Raw genomic sequence first — 18,312 nt, forward strand, 5'->3', positions numbered from 1 at the left:
GGGAGGGATAACACGCTAATGGGAGGGAATCGCACGCTACTGGGAGGGATCACACGCTAATGGGAGGGAATCGCACGCTACTGGGAGGGATCACACGCTAATGGGAGGGAATCGCACGCTGGTGGGAAGGATCGCGCGCTGGTGGGAAGGATCCCATGGTAATGGATGGGATCGCGTGCTGCTGGGTGCCTGTAGCCATGACATGGTCCTGCGGGAGGGAGCTAATAGTGCTGCATTACAGTATGAGTGTAAGAGCCGTGCCGGTGGGAACTCACCTGCTGGGAGCCGGTATCTGTGACAGGGCAATGCGTGACGCAACTAGCATCACTTCCACGTTAACACCCCTCCCTCCTTAATTAACTACATAATGAGGTCGCTACACCTCATTATGAAATTAACTAGGATGAAAACATACCGGGAGTAAGGCGATTTCCGGTGAGTAATTGCAGCATTTCTCGGCGTGGAAGTGAGTCTGTTACTGGCAAATCGCCCCGTGCCGTGTGTCCAGTGGACAGAGGTCTGATTAATGTTCTCTGTTTCCCAGAGGCCCGAAGGGAGGGTGGGGGGTCCACTCAGAACTGCCCTTTGTGTGATAAACAACGGATCGCTTAACAATACACCCACTCCAGATTGGGAGACACCACTCTAAGGACCTAGGCTGGGAGTCTGCGGAGCCGGGCGTGGGCCTAGAAATATGTCATGCCAGACGGCGGAATGGGAAGCAGAGCTGGCCTCTGGGGCTGTGCGGATCACTTCCTGGGTCAGGGTTTCCGATTGTTAATTTTATTTAATGCAATTTTATATAGCGCGAATTTACTCCAAGGTGCCGGAGCGCTTTACAAAAGAACCAGTTGCGTTACATTAGGACTTTGGATTACATGAGTTACATAAGAGATTTTTTGCAAATGTACAAGTTGTAGAGTCAGTCAAGGATGAGATACAAATAGATAAACTCTAAATCACATAGGAATGGTAGTAAGTACAAAGGTCTACTACATATCTAGTGATTAAAGATAAATATATAAATTCAAATCGCAAATTAACTCAGGATTAGATTTTAACAGCGAATAGGCTTGGACAATTATATAGTACATATTTACAGAGCAGGAAATTCTTGCCATTGTTCAACCAGATGTTCAGGTGGTGTTGCACTCAAGGGTAGTGGTCTTAGGTGACAACGTCTTTAGTCCAAAAACATCTATGATTAAATTAAAACATGTATTTGCCCCACAGGCTAACGTCTAGTGGTCTCACGACTTCCCAAATCATGTAGAGAGGGCGCCATGGCAGAGGCAGCTTGCGAAAAAACGGGACCGCGGGTAGCGGCTCCCCTGCAGCGCTGAGGGTTCGGGAGCCAGGTAAACACGGTGATGCCCTAAAGTGCCCAACGAAGCCGGAGGAAGACTCCACAGAGGACTTTTCCATGGGTCGGATCTGCACGGTCACAAAACCTCCCTTAGAGGTCCCACGCCCCCTATTTCTCCAACTAATAAGCTTTTCTGCACCCCAGCCTCACCCATGCACCTAAGTACTCCAAGCCATCTGATGCTACCCCCAGCTACTCCCTTGCACCATGGTCTGCATCACTGCCGCAGTGGCTGCCCTTCCAAGTTTCCCAGGTCCATGAGTGATATACTGTACCAGTTCAGGTTTTTTCTTTGAATTCTGGGAGTTGTAGTCTTATTTCATTATGAAACAGGACTACAAGTCCTAGAATTCAAAGAAAAAAGTCTGCACTGGAGCAGTACATCACACATGAACCTCGAAAACTTGGCAGCTATGCAGTGGTGCTGGAACATTTTTCAAAGTGGGGGTGCTGCCATCAGTGTTACGTCACTGCATTCATAGAGGTTGTGAACAATCCAAGTGTCACACAAAGAAAAGTGTGACAAATGAGTTGTTAGGGTGTGGTATGGTCCTAGTGGTGCATTTAGGAGCACACTTGTAAATACAATTACTGATACATGGTGTGGCAGCGCAGTGTCATTTACAGATGACACATCGTCCATTCAAATGGCCAATACATTTGCAAAGACATATAGTTTTACTGATAACACTATACAACGCACAAAGATAATGTGCAGAAATCTGGTGTCAGTTAATATTTATCATTTATGCCTCATCAAGTAAATAAAGTGGGTTGATTTGTTGTGATCAGATTAAAATATTTGTTTCCACCACAACTCCAGAATTTCAGTAAAAAGATCTGCATATGTGTTTTTGTAACTGCGGATGCATTTTGAAATATTTGTAAATGTCAAGTTTTATTGTGTGCTAAAAACAATTAACACATTGCAGTCTTTCTTTTCACACTCAGCAAGGTTGTCACTTAGTTCACATTATAAAATCCTCCACCTTTGCAGTCAGAGAAAGAAAAAAACTCCAATATTTATGTTAAAAGAATAAGCACCAATTTATCAGAAGACAACGCCTGACATTTCACCTCTATAAGGTAAAGTGTAAAGTCATTAGGGCTCATTCCCGTTCAAACTCCAGCATTTTGGGGGTGCTGCAGCACCACACCCCTTCTTCCAGCACCTATGAGCTGTGCCCCAGTAGAGTTGCCTCCACACCTTGCCTCTGCAATCTTTTGCTTCACTCCTCTATGCTCATCCCACCACTTTCACCTTTTCCTCTTCCTCTCCTCACTGCTTGTTCGCTTTCACTCATTTGTAATATCCGTTGTTGCTTGGTGGGAGCTTTATAAAGAACTTTCATCTACTGGACTTCCAATAAGTTGTCCGTTTCATCCCTACATTCTCTCTTTTCACTAATTGTCTACCTTTTTCTTCTTCCTTTCTCCCTTTTCCTCATTTCTCTCTATTGCTCTAGGTCAAAATCTGATGATGAAAAGTAAGTGCCAATGCCCAAAAGTGAGGTGTCCACCAGCACAAATTAAGTGTTAATAATCCCTCCCTCCTACTGGGATCAGTAGCGAGAACACCCTGAAGCTGAGCTCTGAAGCGCTCACCTCTCCTCCCCACTGGATGACCAAGACAAGTTCCCTGTTGCCCCGCAGCTGTACTCCTAACCTTTTTTCTTTAGCCAACCAGAGGTCCTGATGCCAGCTGGTGGCAGCAACAGGAAGAATCCTGAAAACATGCCCCGCTCAGGACAGTGGCATGAAGCAAAATTATGAAACCCCTAAAAATTGTTTTGGATATAGCAGTCCCTCTGGAAACTCACATTTTAGAAGGGTCATCCAGTGTATAGAAAAATAAGGCAGTTCTAACACAGTCCAGTATCACTGACCCTCACAATCTGCAGTCATACGAGAACAGTGTGTCATGTACTTGGCTCTGACTCATGTGATCACATTTCAACCAGGAGAGCTGCTTCAGGAAAAACTTAAAAACGTACCTCTTCCCACGAGATATGTAGGGTGGTGGTGGAGGGTAGCAGTATCTCGGCAACATTACCGCAGCGCGGGGATACACTGTCTTTAGTGTAACTATTGCGCTTTATAAGTGTGCCTATTATTATTTTTATTTATTATCAACACGAAGAAAAGATTTCAATTATTGAAAGAGAAATGTTGGCTTGTGTGCTGGGTGTCAACAAATCCAGGCTGCCTTTGTGGGAATCTGAAGTTGTAATCCGTACTGACCATTATTCACGTACTAAAATTCTAATCAGAGGAGACGGTTACTCAATAGTTAGCTAGGATGTTCTTGAGATTACTGTAATGCAACTTGAAAGTACACATTTTTTTACCAGGGTCCAAGAATAAGACGCCACAACAAGGAGAACGAGCACCGGTTGAAGGAGTTACTATGATCTTATTGCGTAGAGGAGCTTATCAGGGTTCCCTACCAGCTTTTTTATTGCTAACTATTGATATCATTAAGCTTATCAAAACAGGCTCAGCACTTGATCCTTGCCCTCCCAAGATCTTTCCCCCAGTTATTGACTTAATCAGTGATATCGTTTCTCAAATTTGTAATGAGATGTTCAAATCCGGGGTCTTTCCTAGTAGGTTAAAGAATACGTTATTAAAACCACTACTTAAAAAGACTGGCTTGGACAAAGAGTCATTGAAAAATTACAGGCCCATTGCCAGCCTGCCTTTCTTAGCCAAGGTGGCTGAGAAAGTAATGAATGATCAACTTTCGGAATATATTGAACATAATTATCTGCTCGATGATTCTCAGTTTGGCTTTCGGAAAATGCACGGTACCTAGACTGCGCTCATTAAGGCCGCTGACGACATCAGAATCCTTAGAGATCAGGGTGGCACGGCGGTTTTGGTTCTGCTGGATCTCTCTGCGGCCTTCGACACGGTCAATCACTCCATCTTAATTGACCGTGTCGGGGAGTTAGGCATCCACTCCAAGGCTCGAGCTTTGCTCGCCTCTTTTCTGTCAGACAGAACCCAGGCGGTATCACTGGGGTCATTTAGATCAGCTGAGTTGGCGCTTCCTTGTGGAGTTCCTCAAGGCTCATCCCTAAGTCCGACACTTTTTAACATCTATGTGTCGGACTTAGCCAGGGTGATTAAGTTCTACCGGATGAGCCTCACCACATACGCCGACGATACCCAGTTGGTGCTGGCCATCAACAATGATGGAGATAGGGTGGCGGCTGAGTTTCAAGAAGGCATGCTGGCAATTAAGGAGTGGATGGCATGTAACTGTTTACAGCTGAACTCCGAGAAAACGGAGGTGATCATTTTTGGCAAATTGTCACCTATGTGGTCATCAATTTGGTGGCCTCCATCACTCGGAACTTTACCAATTCCTGTTCAGAAAGTCAGAAATCTTGGAATCATTTTCGATGAGAAACTAAATTTCGTTAATCATGCCAATCAAGCAGCATCCTCAGCATTTTTCAAACTGAAACTCCTAAGAAAAATAATTCCATTTCTTCCAGAAAAGGCCGGGAAAACTGTGGTGAGTTCATTGGTACTGTCATCCTTGGTTTACTGTAACGGTTTACTGGCTAATGCTCAAGCTCGGGTGGTCGCCAAGTTACAATTCATTCAAAACGCGGCAGCAAGATTGTTATCCGGGACCCCCAAATTCAAGCCGATTAAACAAGTAATCAGGAATTATCACTGGCCGATGGTCAAAAATAGGATTACATTGAAAACTTTGTGTCCCACCTTCAAAGACCTCCATCAGCTAGGACCGAAGTTTCTTAAACAGAAACTCACTTTTTACCGCCCCACCCGACAACTGAGATCCATAAACTCATACCAACTAGTGGTACCCAGGACCAAAACTGTCACTTGGGGAGATAGATGCTTTACTAACACCGCAGCCAGACTTTGGAACACGCTTCCTGTCACGATTAGATCTACTCCCACACTGCTACAGTTTAGGAAACTGTTGAAGACCTGGTTGTTTGACCAGTAGTTCCTTTTTGTTATCACCTTTTAAAGTGCACGCTGATCGCTCTGAGGCACGTACGAGTCATAGCGCCAAGACGCCTACGGGTATACGATGCGCTTTACAAATTTTAAAAATAAATAAATAAATAAATAACTTACACGGCAAGGAGATGGATTGATGATTTCATTCTTCCGAGCACACCAACACCCAGTCGTAATAATTGACGGGTGTACTTTCACTTTCTGGAGATCACTGAGGATTCCTGTGACGAGTAATGTTCACAGTTTTAAGCTTTGGATACATATCCATTCAGGAGAGATAGACCACTTTGATCCACGTTTTAACACGGATGGACAACGATCATTTTGCCAATCGCCTTGATAAAGTCTAAAGGGGAGACGAAATACGTGTTGGCATAGTGGCAGTCTTTCATGCCCAGTATAATACCACAAGAAAAGAAAAAAAATGCCAAATTGAAGAATCTAAACAAGTGTGGACTCTGTGTATTTTAGTATGGTCCAGAACATCAAATAGAATACTTTTTGGAGCAAATGACTAATCCAGTGATTTATGTGTGGTATTTGCGATTCAGAGCAATTTTACCTATCCGATACATGGGGAGACTCTAATTGTTAAAGGGTGTGCTTATCGATGCTCTATTCTTTATAGCTTGTACACACATTAGGCTTCTTCTGTGTGAATAGCATCTTTTGGTAGTAGGTGCTCTAGAGTGATAAAAGCACCCCTGAACTTAATTTATAGATATTATTATTTACTCACACTATATTATTTTTTATTTTGACACTGAGTTATGGATGTGTGGTTCCTTTTCCTTGAGAGAAAAACACTACGACCAATGTGTTTATAGTCCAAGAAAAGGGTTGCCGATTTTTGAAGCACGGGTCCTTTGCAAGCGACAGAGATTGAAGGGCAGATTTACATTTCCTGGTGCATCCCTGCAAATCAGAAGGGATGCACCAGGAAAGATGCGTCACACAAGTTTACCCTTGCGCCACCGCAGATGCGCCACATTTACAATGCGGCGCATCATGGCGCAAGGATAACCAGATGCGTATCGCATCTGCTGACGTAAGGTTGACACAGTGCTGGAGTTGCGTGGTGGGCGCGACGCAACTCCAGCACTGTTCCAGCCCTGCCTATGTCCAACATGGTGCGTCAAGCCTTACGCCTGCTTCAAGCAGGCGCAGGGTTTTGTCGCAACATGGCCATAAAAGTGACTCAGTGAAATCTTGTAGATTTCAATGCGTCACTTTTACGTGGCGTTCCGGAGCCGGAACGCCCACCCTGCACCGGAACGCCCACATGAAACCTGACGCAGGAGGTAGTGAGCACGGAACCCTTGTCTGGGCATACCCTTCCCACATAGGGTGAACAGCAAAACACACAAGATGATGGACGGAATGTTGCACAATGGCAAAACATTCACCCCCAGTCACAGATCTGGGTTTAATCCATCGTTATTTTGCTCACCAAGCCACCTCAGTTCAGACATGGCCATATGCAAATCAGTTTTGGCCCTGTGCCTCATGGGAACAGTCCAGACCGAACTGCCAAGCCATGTCTTCCCTGGACCGGAATAAAAAATTAGCTAGCTATCGCACCAAGAATTTTCAATTCTATTAAGGACACGGAGGCGAGGATTATGCTTCTCTTTCTTTTAATGCTACACACAGCAGCCAATGAAAATCGTTGTATATGTAAAATAAACTACATTTCCCATGATGCAAACATACATCACTTCCTGTCATAGCCCATAAGAACTAGGCAACACCGGATATAGTCCTCTTTCTTTGCTACGAACATGAGTCCATTAACAACATTGACCCAACATGAATCGCCTCCAACGTGGAAGAACCGTCAACTGGAAAGAAATCCACCAATCCGCAGGACATTCTGTCCATCTTCGTTTCAGAACCTGGAAAAATGAGAAAATACGCCCGTAAATTCTGTCAAACAGATCATATCAGGGTGGGCATAATATTACAATACGTGTAATAAACCGGGTGGGATAATCCTCGCCTCCGTATCCTTAATAGAATTGAAAATTCTTGGCGCGATAGCTAGCTAATTTTTTATTCTATTACAGGACCGGAGGCTTCGTATTATGCTAGTTTAACGCTCTTGAAATACCACAGAGGAAATATCACCCACCGGTTTATAATAAAACTGTTTAAAAGTAGATTCTGAGGACCAATCCGCTAAACGCATGATGTCCTGAACAGTACATCCCAACATAAAACTCTTAGATGCCATGGCACCACGTACAGAATGAGCACCAAACAGTTGGGTATTAATCCCCGCCTCTTGCATAACATATTTCAACCATCTGGCTATAGAAGCCGCAGTAACAGGCCTGAAAGGCTTTTGCAAGGCAATGAGTAACTGTGTAACGCCTGCTGGCCATAAGGACTTTGTACACTTTTCATAAACCTTGAGACAATTCACCACACAAAGTTTCGTATTGGAAGGGAAAGCATGATAGTCAATACTGCTAGACATCGTCTTAGTCCTGGCCGTAATATTGAAAGAAACTCCTTGAGGAGTAAACACTCTACCTGTAATATCCAAGGCCTTGACGTCCGACGACCGCCGACATGCCGCAAGACAGAACAGCATAGCTAACTTGGCTGAAAGTTGTTTCCTGGATAACAATTCATTCTGAGGCCAACTATTGAATAAGGCAAGAACCAGAGAGACATCCCATAATGAGGTGTACTTGGGCTTAGGCGGATTTGCCACTCTGATCCCCTTTAAAAGCTTACAAACAAGGGGATGCATGCCAACAGGCTTACCCTCAATCTGAGAATGACCCGCCGAAATGGCGGAACGGAAATTGTTAACTGACCAATAAGCCAAACCCTCGGAAGCTTTCATAGAGAGGAAATTCACTATACATGCAGGGTAATCCTGCCCCCACGGGATCCACGCGTTGTTCCACGCACCAACGAACCCAACCCTTCCAGGCTGAAGCGTACCGTTTCCTCGTGGAGGGGGCCCAGGCTTGGTCGATAAAGGCTGAAGCCTGCTCCGAAAACTCTGGCATTTGCCAACGTTTCCTGAAAGTCTCCAGGCCATCAGGGACAGACGTCCCGAAATCACCATTGGATGAGTCGCTCCCTGAGGGCCCTGGAGTATCGTCTGAAATTCCGGGATCCTCCTGGGAAGATCGCAACTGATCTCCAGAAGGCTCGGGAACCAAGGTTGCGATTTCCAGAGGGGGGTCACTAGGATCACCTCCGCCCTCTGACGCACTATCCGTGAGTATACTCGCGGAATCAATATGAATGGGGGAAACGCATAATTCAGGGACTGAGACCAGTCCTGCGTGAATGCATCCGTCGCCAGAGCCGACGGATCCGGCCTCCAACTGAAGAACTGAGACATCTGCCGATTCAACCTGGATGCAAAGAGGTCGATCTGGCAAGACCCCCATATCCTCTGCAACCAATGAACCACCCGCGGCTGAAGCTGCCAATCGCTATAGTCCCTGAGGTGGCACGAGTACCAATCCGCCACTACATTCGACTGACCCGGTATGTATTCGGCTACAACCGATATCTGACGACTCAGGCAGTAGTGCCAGAAGTCTTTCGCTATCTCTACTAACATGGAGGATCTTGTACCTCCCGATTTGTTGATATAGCGCACCGCCGAGATGTTGTCCATCCTCAACAGAATGCAACATGACACGTTCTTGGGTGATAGAGTCTTGATCGCAAACGAACCGGCAAGAAGTTTATGTGGAGATCCAGTTCTTGCAGGGACCATCGCCCTCCTGTAGAAACATCGCCGCAGCGCGCACCACAGCCCCAGCGGCTGGCATCGGACTCTATGACCACCTCTGGAACTGAACCGAAAATGGCCCAACCGTTCAAAGCTTCCACGTGGCCTAGCCACCACTGAAGCTCTTGCCGCACCTCCGAGGACAGAGGAATCAGGTCCGTGTATGAGAGACCCTGCTGTAAATGCTGGATCTTCAATCTCTGCAGGGCCCGATAATGCAGAGGGCCCGGAAAGATTGCCTGAATGGACAACGCCAGAAGACCCACTATCCTGGCCACCTGTCGAAGCGAGACAGTCTGTTTGGACAGAAGTGCGCATAGCTCCTTCTGGATATCGCGTAACTTGGACCTGGGAAGGCTTAAATGAGCCGTGGTGGAATCGATCACAAACCCCAGAAAATCTATCTTCTGAGTTGGACAGAGGACGGACTTGGTCTCGTTGACCACAAACCCGAGATTTTGTAGCGTAACAATGGTCGTGTGCAGGTGCCCACTCACCATGTCCCGCGACTGAGCCATGATCAGTATATCGTCCAGATACACTATCATGCGAATCCCCTGCTCCCTGAGGTAAGCCACCACAGGCTTCAACACCTTGGTGAAGCACCAAGGAGCTGACGAAATACCGAAAGGAAGGACCAAATATTCGTACCACCGGTCTCTACTCTGGAACTGCAAGAACCTCCGATGTGGAGGAAATATCGGCACAGAGAGGTAAGCGTCCTTCAAATCCAGGCAGACCATCCAGTCCCCCTGCTTCAGAAGATCCGCTAAAAGATGGATGCCCTCCATCTTGAAGTGCTTGTAAACCATGTAACCATTGAATTCCTACAAGTTGAGTACCAACCTGTAACCACCACCTTTCTTCTAGACAAGAAAAATATTGCTGCAAAAACCGCCAGGGCCCTCGTCGCAGCGAGCTATCGCATGTTTCTGCAGCAATTCTCCTATTTCTGAATCTATAAAATCGCATTCTGTTAGGGAAAAAGACAGCTGTCTGGGATACCTGTCCTGAACGGGAATCTGAAAGAAATCGAGATGAAAACCCTGAGCAGTTTCTAAAATCCATGCATCCTGAGACAATTTAACCCAATTTTGAAAGAAATGACGAACACGACCCCCGAGAGGGAGTGGAAATATATCCGGAGCACTCACCTGAAGATTCTGTGGCTTGGAAACCACCACGATATGTTCCCCTGTTGAATTTCCGCTTATTGAAACGCTGCCTGGTAGGGTAGAAGGTTCCCCCTCGGGTGGAATCCCAATCGCCTCTACCACGGCCAAAGTCCCCTCTCTGGGGACTGTGGAATTGCTGGCGGCCAAACGAGCGTCCCCGGCCTCGTCCGGCCCTGTTAAAAACACCAGACTGGAGAGCTCGCTTAATGCCTGACTGGGCTTTATCAAAGGTGGTAAAGGTGCCCACGTATTTCGCAACATCCTTTACAAAACGCTCACCGGACAAATTGCCATCAGCAAGGGGCCCTGGTTCAGCTGCCGCAAGTTCGGTGAGGTAAGAGTCCATTCTCATGAGGAGGGACTTCCGGCGCTCAGTAGAAATAGCGCAGTTGGCATTGCCCAAGAGGCAGATGGCCCTCTGGGTCCAGCCAGCCAGCACATGAAGATCCATTGCCGCCCCCGATTCCTGCGCTTCCAACGTGATTTTCAAAATCTTGGCCAGGGGGCCAACTACGTCCAGGAGTTTGTCCTGACACCCTCTCCAAGCACGGTCAATGCCCTTCTTAGGGTCCTTTGCAAATTTCTTGAGAAAGGTCAGCATACTGGAATCAATGTCTGGGGTTTCTGCCACTTTGTCCGCAATATCAGGCCTGGGACACTCTGACCTGAGTCTATTCCTGACTTCCTTGTCAAAACTTTTTCTAAGATTGTCATGAATATAAAGGGCGACCTCAGGCGCCGGGAGCCAATCGGAAGATCTAGGGTGCACGATGTCCACGGGATCGAATGTAAAAGGAGTGGACATTTGCGGGGAAGGCTCCACATTCTTAGACTTCTTAGCCTTCTTCCTCGGAGGGGACTCATCAGAGGTACCAGTGGTGGTAGTGTCAGTATCAGTGTCTGTATCAGGGGCCCCGGACTTACCGGGATCTGGAGCCGGTAGAGACTGCAATGAATAAGTGTGGGGCCAAGAATCCGCCTGCGAGCCTGCAGGTCCCTCATCCTTCTTGGGCTTTGGGTTTTTTGTGAACCCATGGCACTTGGCAAACTTTTCTAATTGCATAGTGATGGGTTTTAGCGCAGTTGCCAAGGCTTGTTGGACAGTTCCAGGAACCGCCTTTTCCAGGGTCTTGTTAACAGAGTCCTGAACCGAAGCGTCCAGGGCCTCAACAATCTTATCTTCAACAGAGGTGGGGGCCACCTCTTCTCCTTGAACATCATCCTCCTCATAGGTCACCCAGTCCTGCATGGTAGCACCAAACTTGTACATGGGCATGCTCAACAACAGGGTAGAATCCTGGGAGGAGGGGAGCCAACCCACAGCACAACAAAAATCACCAGGTACCTTGCTCCTCAGCCAAGGCTGTATCAGAATTATTGAAGCCCACAGGGTGTAAAATGGAGCCAACCAAGCAGAAAATTTACAAGGGAGGTGTGCACCCTCCAGGCCCAGCATCTCTCACAGCCTGCGTGGCGTAGAACTAGTGCTCGGGGAATAATCCGGTGAGAAATGCGAAGAAAAACGAAGGAAATGGGCAGTAACAACGTGCGTAGCCCAATCCTACTAGAAACACGCCGAATTGGGCTGCGCACGTTGTAACTATAGGGAGAGCGAAAGGGAAAGGCTCCGAGCGTCCTCGGCCAATGAGGGAGGCATCCGCGCTCACAGTAGTTAAGAAAACCCCCGCCGTCGGCGGGTCGGTACCGGTGATAACAAGGAGGACACCAACACGCAGCGACCCCGTCCCGCCCGGCGGGAAGTAACTCAATGCCGCCAAAGCTCAGACGCGCCGCCAGTAATCACAGAGGCGCGTCTGAGCCCAGCGCGATGCTCGCGTTGAAAAGCCGGCAATGCAGACTCGCGGCAGCCCACGCACCTCCCCACTGACAGCGGGACGCGCGGCAGCCGCGAGATACAATATGGGCTATAACAAGCAGTAATGCAAATAATGAAAGCACACAAAATAGCGGAACGCGCACAAGCGCTATAAACACTCAACGAGGCATCAAAATATCAGTAACAGACTATATGCCATAAACATCATAACATGCTAGAGCAATAAGGCACTTAACTGGCTGCGTGAGCAGCAAAGAAAAAGGACTATATCCGGTGTTGCCTAGTTCTTATGGGCTATGACAGGAAGTGATGTATGTTTGCATCATGGGAAATGTAATTTATTTTACATATACAACGATTTTCATTGGCTGCTGTGTGTAGCATTAAAAGAAAGAGAAGCATAATACGAATTATCCGGTCCTGTAATAGAATCAAGCATCCTAGGACCGGTTTCTGGCTATCATCCGTCTTCAGCCAGGATAGCTTGACTCCATTGGCGTAGTGAGCACGGGACCCACGTCTGGGCATACCCTTCCCACATAGGGTGAACAGCAAAACACACAAGATGATGGACGGAATGTTGCACAATGGCAAAACATTCACCCCCAGTCACAGATCTGGGTTTAATCCATCGTTATTTTGCTCACCAAGCTGTTCACCCTGTGTGGGATGGGTATGCCCAGACGTGGGTCCCTTGCTCACTATGCCACTGGATTCAAGCTATCCTGGCTGAAGAAGGCTCAGGACTCATTTGCATGTAGCCAAGTCTGAACTGGGGTATCTTGGTGAGCAAAATAACGATGGATCTTTAGATGCCAGGTTTCTTTTACCTTAGTTTTTTTTAAATTATTTATTTGGTTAGATATTAATTGAAGGTTTCTGTAAACCTTGTTCTTGTTATTTTGCTTTTACTAAAGGAAAGACGTGTTGTACTTGGCTCTGACTCGTGTCATCACATTCCAACACTGGCTCGAAGTTTGGAATGTGATGACATGGCAGAGGTAGGACGGGAAGCAAGCAGTCTGAGCTGCAGTCTTTCTTCTGTACAAATACTTGAAGTAAGTAGAATCCTGTGTGTGAAGAGTTCTTACACATTCCTTTGTTTGTTAATGCCTGCATGGGTTTTGAGACTACCTGTGTACATTCACCGGACGGCGTCTTTAAACACAGTTGAGTCCTGTCTTGCTTGGGTGCACATTTTTTTTTATTGATGGTGGGATTCTGATCTCCTTGCCTATGCCTAAGCCATCAGTTTTAATGACAGTGGGGGGTCTGACCTAATCTGGAGGCAGCGCCAAGACCGACATCTTTAATGACAGTGGGGGGGGTCTGACCGGATCTAGACCAGTGCCTGGGCCCACAGCTTTAATGACGCAGAGGAGGGCTGAACTGATTGATCTACAGCCAGTATCTCGGCCTTCTGAAGCCAGTACTGGGCCTCACCTTTAATGACAGTGAGAGTCTGTCCTGATTTGGCGCCAGCGCCTTGGCCCACAACTTTAATGATAGTGGGGGTCTGTCCTGATCCAGTGGCGGCTGGTTTCAGGGCAGAATGGCTAGGTTGAGGGGGACAGACGACGCAGAGGGAAAAGAAAAGAAAACTACTTATCTTGCGCTCTCCGCAACGCTGACTCAGTGCTCTTTTGCTGCACTGCACAGGCACCCAGGCTCCCAGACTCTACTGCGCCCAATCCAGATGCTGCTCTCATGCGTGAGAGCAGCATCAGGATTGGCCTGAGTGCCCTCGAATTGCGCTCCCAGAGAGAATGTGAGCTTGTGCCTGCATGTCTCCAACCCTGCAATGGGCTAAACCTAAAGGGTGCCACTATAAATAAAAGACAAATAAAACACAGTCTCACGTGTTGGTGTGTGAATTGTTTTTAGAGTCAATCTGACAGAGGAAGACGGTCCTGAGCTGCAAGGGGTGAACCCCATCGAAGATGAGAACCTGGAGAACCAGGACACTCAGCCAATGCTGGCAACCCCGGGAGAGAGCCTGCCGAACTCTCCTGTAAGATCCCAGGACAGTGGAGCGGTGCAAAGAATGACCCCGCCAGTGCCACTGTCGAGGGGAGAACAATCCAGATATGGGCTGCGGAAGAATCCGGCACCATCCTCCCGGCTAGCCGATTTCATGGTGTGATCGTCCAGAGACTGAAATTCTAGTGACTGGTAACAGATCCATATAATCACTATTGTATTCTGTTTTGGCTATTTGTTTAATAAAGGTTAGAAGGAATGTAATGTCCTCCGGCGTAGGGTAGCGGTGCAGTCTACCCGCGGCGATGAGGTTCCGCTAGCGCTGGCGCTTGTCGTCACGCGCCAGCTATAAAATAAAGGGGGCGTGGCCCGCGAAGGCAGTCGGAGCCACTAGACAACTTCACAAGAGTGTCCCGAGTCTCATTATCGCGGCAGCGCTATTATTAAGCGCGCGAGCGCCACAGCCCACATTACAATCTCTATTTTAAAATGGTAATATACCGACATTTTGGTCTGTTTATTCCTATGTAGTATTTATTCATATCGATATGGATGGACTGTTTCCCGTTTGACTCTCTGCTGATATTTACATTAATAGCGGTGCTTCTCAACAGTCAGTTATTTTCCTTTTTAAAGTAAGTACATATGGCTTTTACCTGTATTTGTATAATTTCTCTATGCTCGTATAGAGACTTTAGACTAGTTACAAGTAGAGTACAACTTTGAACTTTTTATGCTCTATTTGTCGTTTATTCATACAGATTATCGGAATTTTCAACCAACTTAGTAGTACTGCATAGCCGTGGCTAGTCCTTCATTTCTCCTCTTGATGTAATAATCAAGACTACCAAGAGCCCACAGTTTGAGTAAGTGTGGCACGATACCCCTAGGACCAAATTAAGTAAATGATTAGACATATAATTAAATAGAGGTATCATTATTTGATTATATTTCTTTCAGCCTTTATATCCATTGTTTTTATACTTGCTATCGGTTTATCTGCTGAGTAAGCTGATACAGCGCTTTTTGCGCTTCAATACCGAAGTAAGTGATGTTTTAACATCTCCAATTTTAAACATGGTTTATTGTTAATGATGATATGCTGTTCTCTCAGACGCTTTATAAGAATCCAGTAAGTAATAGGTTACTAGTTGGACCTCAATTGAAGGAATACAATAGCATACAGTTTAATGAATTAGTTTAAACTCTGAATTTAGGGCCTCTATACAATAAATGTGTTTCTGTATTATCATATCCCTTTCTGATATGTTGTTCTCTGAGATGTCTTAAGAGAACCTAGTAAGTTATAGGCAATTTTTTGGACCTTGATTAAAGGAATATAATAGCATACAGCCTAAACAAATTGTTTAAACTCTGAATTTAGGGCCTCTATACAACTAATGTGTTTCTGTATTATCATATCCCTTTCTATTTTTCTTCTCTTTTTCTTTTATATCTTCACATGTATATCCACATTAATATGTTTTGATTACATTATCTTTCATTATTCTTTATTGCTTCAATGTTCTCTATTTGTGAATAATGTTGCTGTGTAACATAATAGAGTCCTGTATATATTTATTTGAAAAATATGTCTGTTTTCTGCTCAAGATAAAGTCTATATCTGTACTGACCATGTATCAAAAGTATTTATATATTTTTTGTATGTCTTCATCTTGAGGACATCTAGCCGTTTTGTTAAATATTATGGTATAGTAAAGTATTATATTCTAGGTACATATGTATATAACACTAATTGTAACCATATTATAATAGTATGTCATGTGTTTTGTATAGTTTCAGTGCAATAGACGGTCTCCTGATGAAGGCAGTAATGCCGAAACGCGCGTAGCTTACATCTACCGCATTGCCTCCATCAACTCTACATGTTGGAATTATGCTCTGAATAGGATGAATTATTTTATCTGAATTCTATTTTTTGTATTTGTATTTGTTAATGTTACTATATTTTTTTATATGAATTCGTAAAAAAACGAGAAAATATGAGATTTGTAAAACAAATAATGATAAAAAATATATATTTTTATAGAAATAATTGTGCATTATTGATCACTTGATAGATTAGAATAAGTGGTTACTTCCTTGCTGTGTACCTGGATTATTTTGTCAATTATTGATTTAACTTGCTATAGTCCTTTACCTATTGTGTTTCTTTCCCTATGTATAGCTTATTCATTAGGTATATAGGGATCCCCTTTTTACTAAAGAGCAAGTAGGAATATAATTCAGTAATAAGCCGCTTATCTGATGTTTTGGTACCAGCCATTTCTCATAGGTCGCGAGGTGCCTTTGTACTGCAGAGCAGTACACAGGGTGCATGAGCCAATGGAGTATTTGCATATAGTGCATTCTATCTGATTCTGGTAATGTGTAGTTAGAGAATAACAGGGCAAACATCATCATTCCTTCCTAATCAAACATGTGGCCTCCGAGTAGCATCTCAACTGTCGCCATGGGGCAAATGCCCCAGGATCCATGCCCGGGGAGAAATCAGGGTTATCAAATATTTGGGTTAAGGGAGAGGGGAATGACATGAGGCCTCGTTTGGGCCCAATCCCAGACCTCAATGGTCTTCCTGGTGATGGGGGACAGGTAGAGACTCTTTGGTCGGTGTGTTCTCTTCAAGAAGGGGACCCTCCAGAGGCATGACCCTGCTATTGCCCTATCCTGAAACAGCCAACGTTTTTCCGACTCATCTCTGTTCCACTCTGCAAAGTAGAGCAGTTATGCCACCTGATAGTAGTGCTGGAGGTTAGGTATGCCCAGGCCTTCAGCATCTGGGGGTTGGTAACTCTGGTCTTTTAGCATTCGTGGTCTGTTGCTCATTCAGACAAATTTGTTCATGACTTTCTGCAAGGTTTGTATCATCCCTGCGGGGGGTGTCACGGAGAGGGTCTGAAAAAGGTATTGGACCTTAGGTAAGGTAGTCATTTTAAGGGTGACCAACTCTCCGAGCCACGAGAGTCAGTGGTGTTTTCAGCAGGATAAGTCATTTCTAAACTGTTGAAGTAGAGAACTGTAGTTTATTGTAGAGTTTGTTTGAATCAAAGAGGCAAGCTGGATTCCCAGATAAGGAATGGATGTATGTGCTCATTGTATCAGGTATTGTGCTTTGAGTTGTGTCACTAATGTCGGGGACATTGATAGATTAAAAACCTGAGATTTGCTGACATTAACCCCTGAAAACCTGATGCTTGCCGAAAGTAGTCCATTTAGGTAGAAAAACCAGGAGGGCCATGTTAGGGTTATCTAAGGACACCAGGACGTCATCCACGTACAAGCTGATTGTATGCCCCCCCCCCCCCCCCCCCAAAGTAATCCCGGTAATATAGGAGTTGTCTCACACCCATTGGGCCTGGGGTTTCATGTAGAGAGCAAAAAACAGGTTCTCAGGGGCACCCCTGTCGTGTGCCTCTGCTGATGGAAAAGGGTGCTGATATCTGTCCATTCATTGTCTCACTGGGGTGACTATAGCAGCTTAGCACCCATGCTCTGAATCTCTTTCCGATACTGTAGTGAGATAAAGTCACTTCAAGATTCGCCCAGTGTACCCAATCGAAGGCCTTCTTGGCATCAATCGTTCGTAGCATAGTCTTGTTGTTCGACCTTTTGGCTTTATCAATAAGATGCAGGATGAGTTAATGCTTGATCTGGGTCAAAAATGTGCGGCATGTGGGGCCCAGTCTGGTGGCTAGTATGCTAGTAAAGAGTTTTTTATCGACATTTAGAAGAGATATTGCATGGTATGAACTGCACTGCTGCTTGGGGATAACCGCTATGACCACCATCAACATCGAAGAGGGGGTGGATCCCAGTCCGGAAAAAGAGTTCAACAATCTGGTTAAAAGCGGGGCTAAGGGGTGGCAAAAGGTTTTGTACAAAATAGGTGAGAACCTGTCAGTACCTAGTCACTTCACAGATTTTTGGCGGGAGATAGCAGAAACAATCTCTTCTGGGTGGATACGGCAGTCTAGAGAGGCCGCCTATTTCAGAGAGTCGTGTTGTATTTGCCTCCTGTAGATATGCAGTGGGCTTTTCGAGTCTAGGGTTTGTCCGGCACAGAGTTCTTTGTAGAAATCGCTAAACGTGGAAGCTAAAGATGAATTATCTATTATCTCGCCGCTATCTGGTGTTCGTATAGAGTGAACCCCGGTCACCTGCCTTT

This window comes from Lissotriton helveticus, chromosome 11, assembly GCF_964261635.1.
Source record: "Lissotriton helveticus chromosome 11, aLisHel1.1, whole genome shotgun sequence".
Classification (NCBI taxonomy): Eukaryota; Metazoa; Chordata; class Amphibia; order Caudata; family Salamandridae; genus Lissotriton; species Lissotriton helveticus.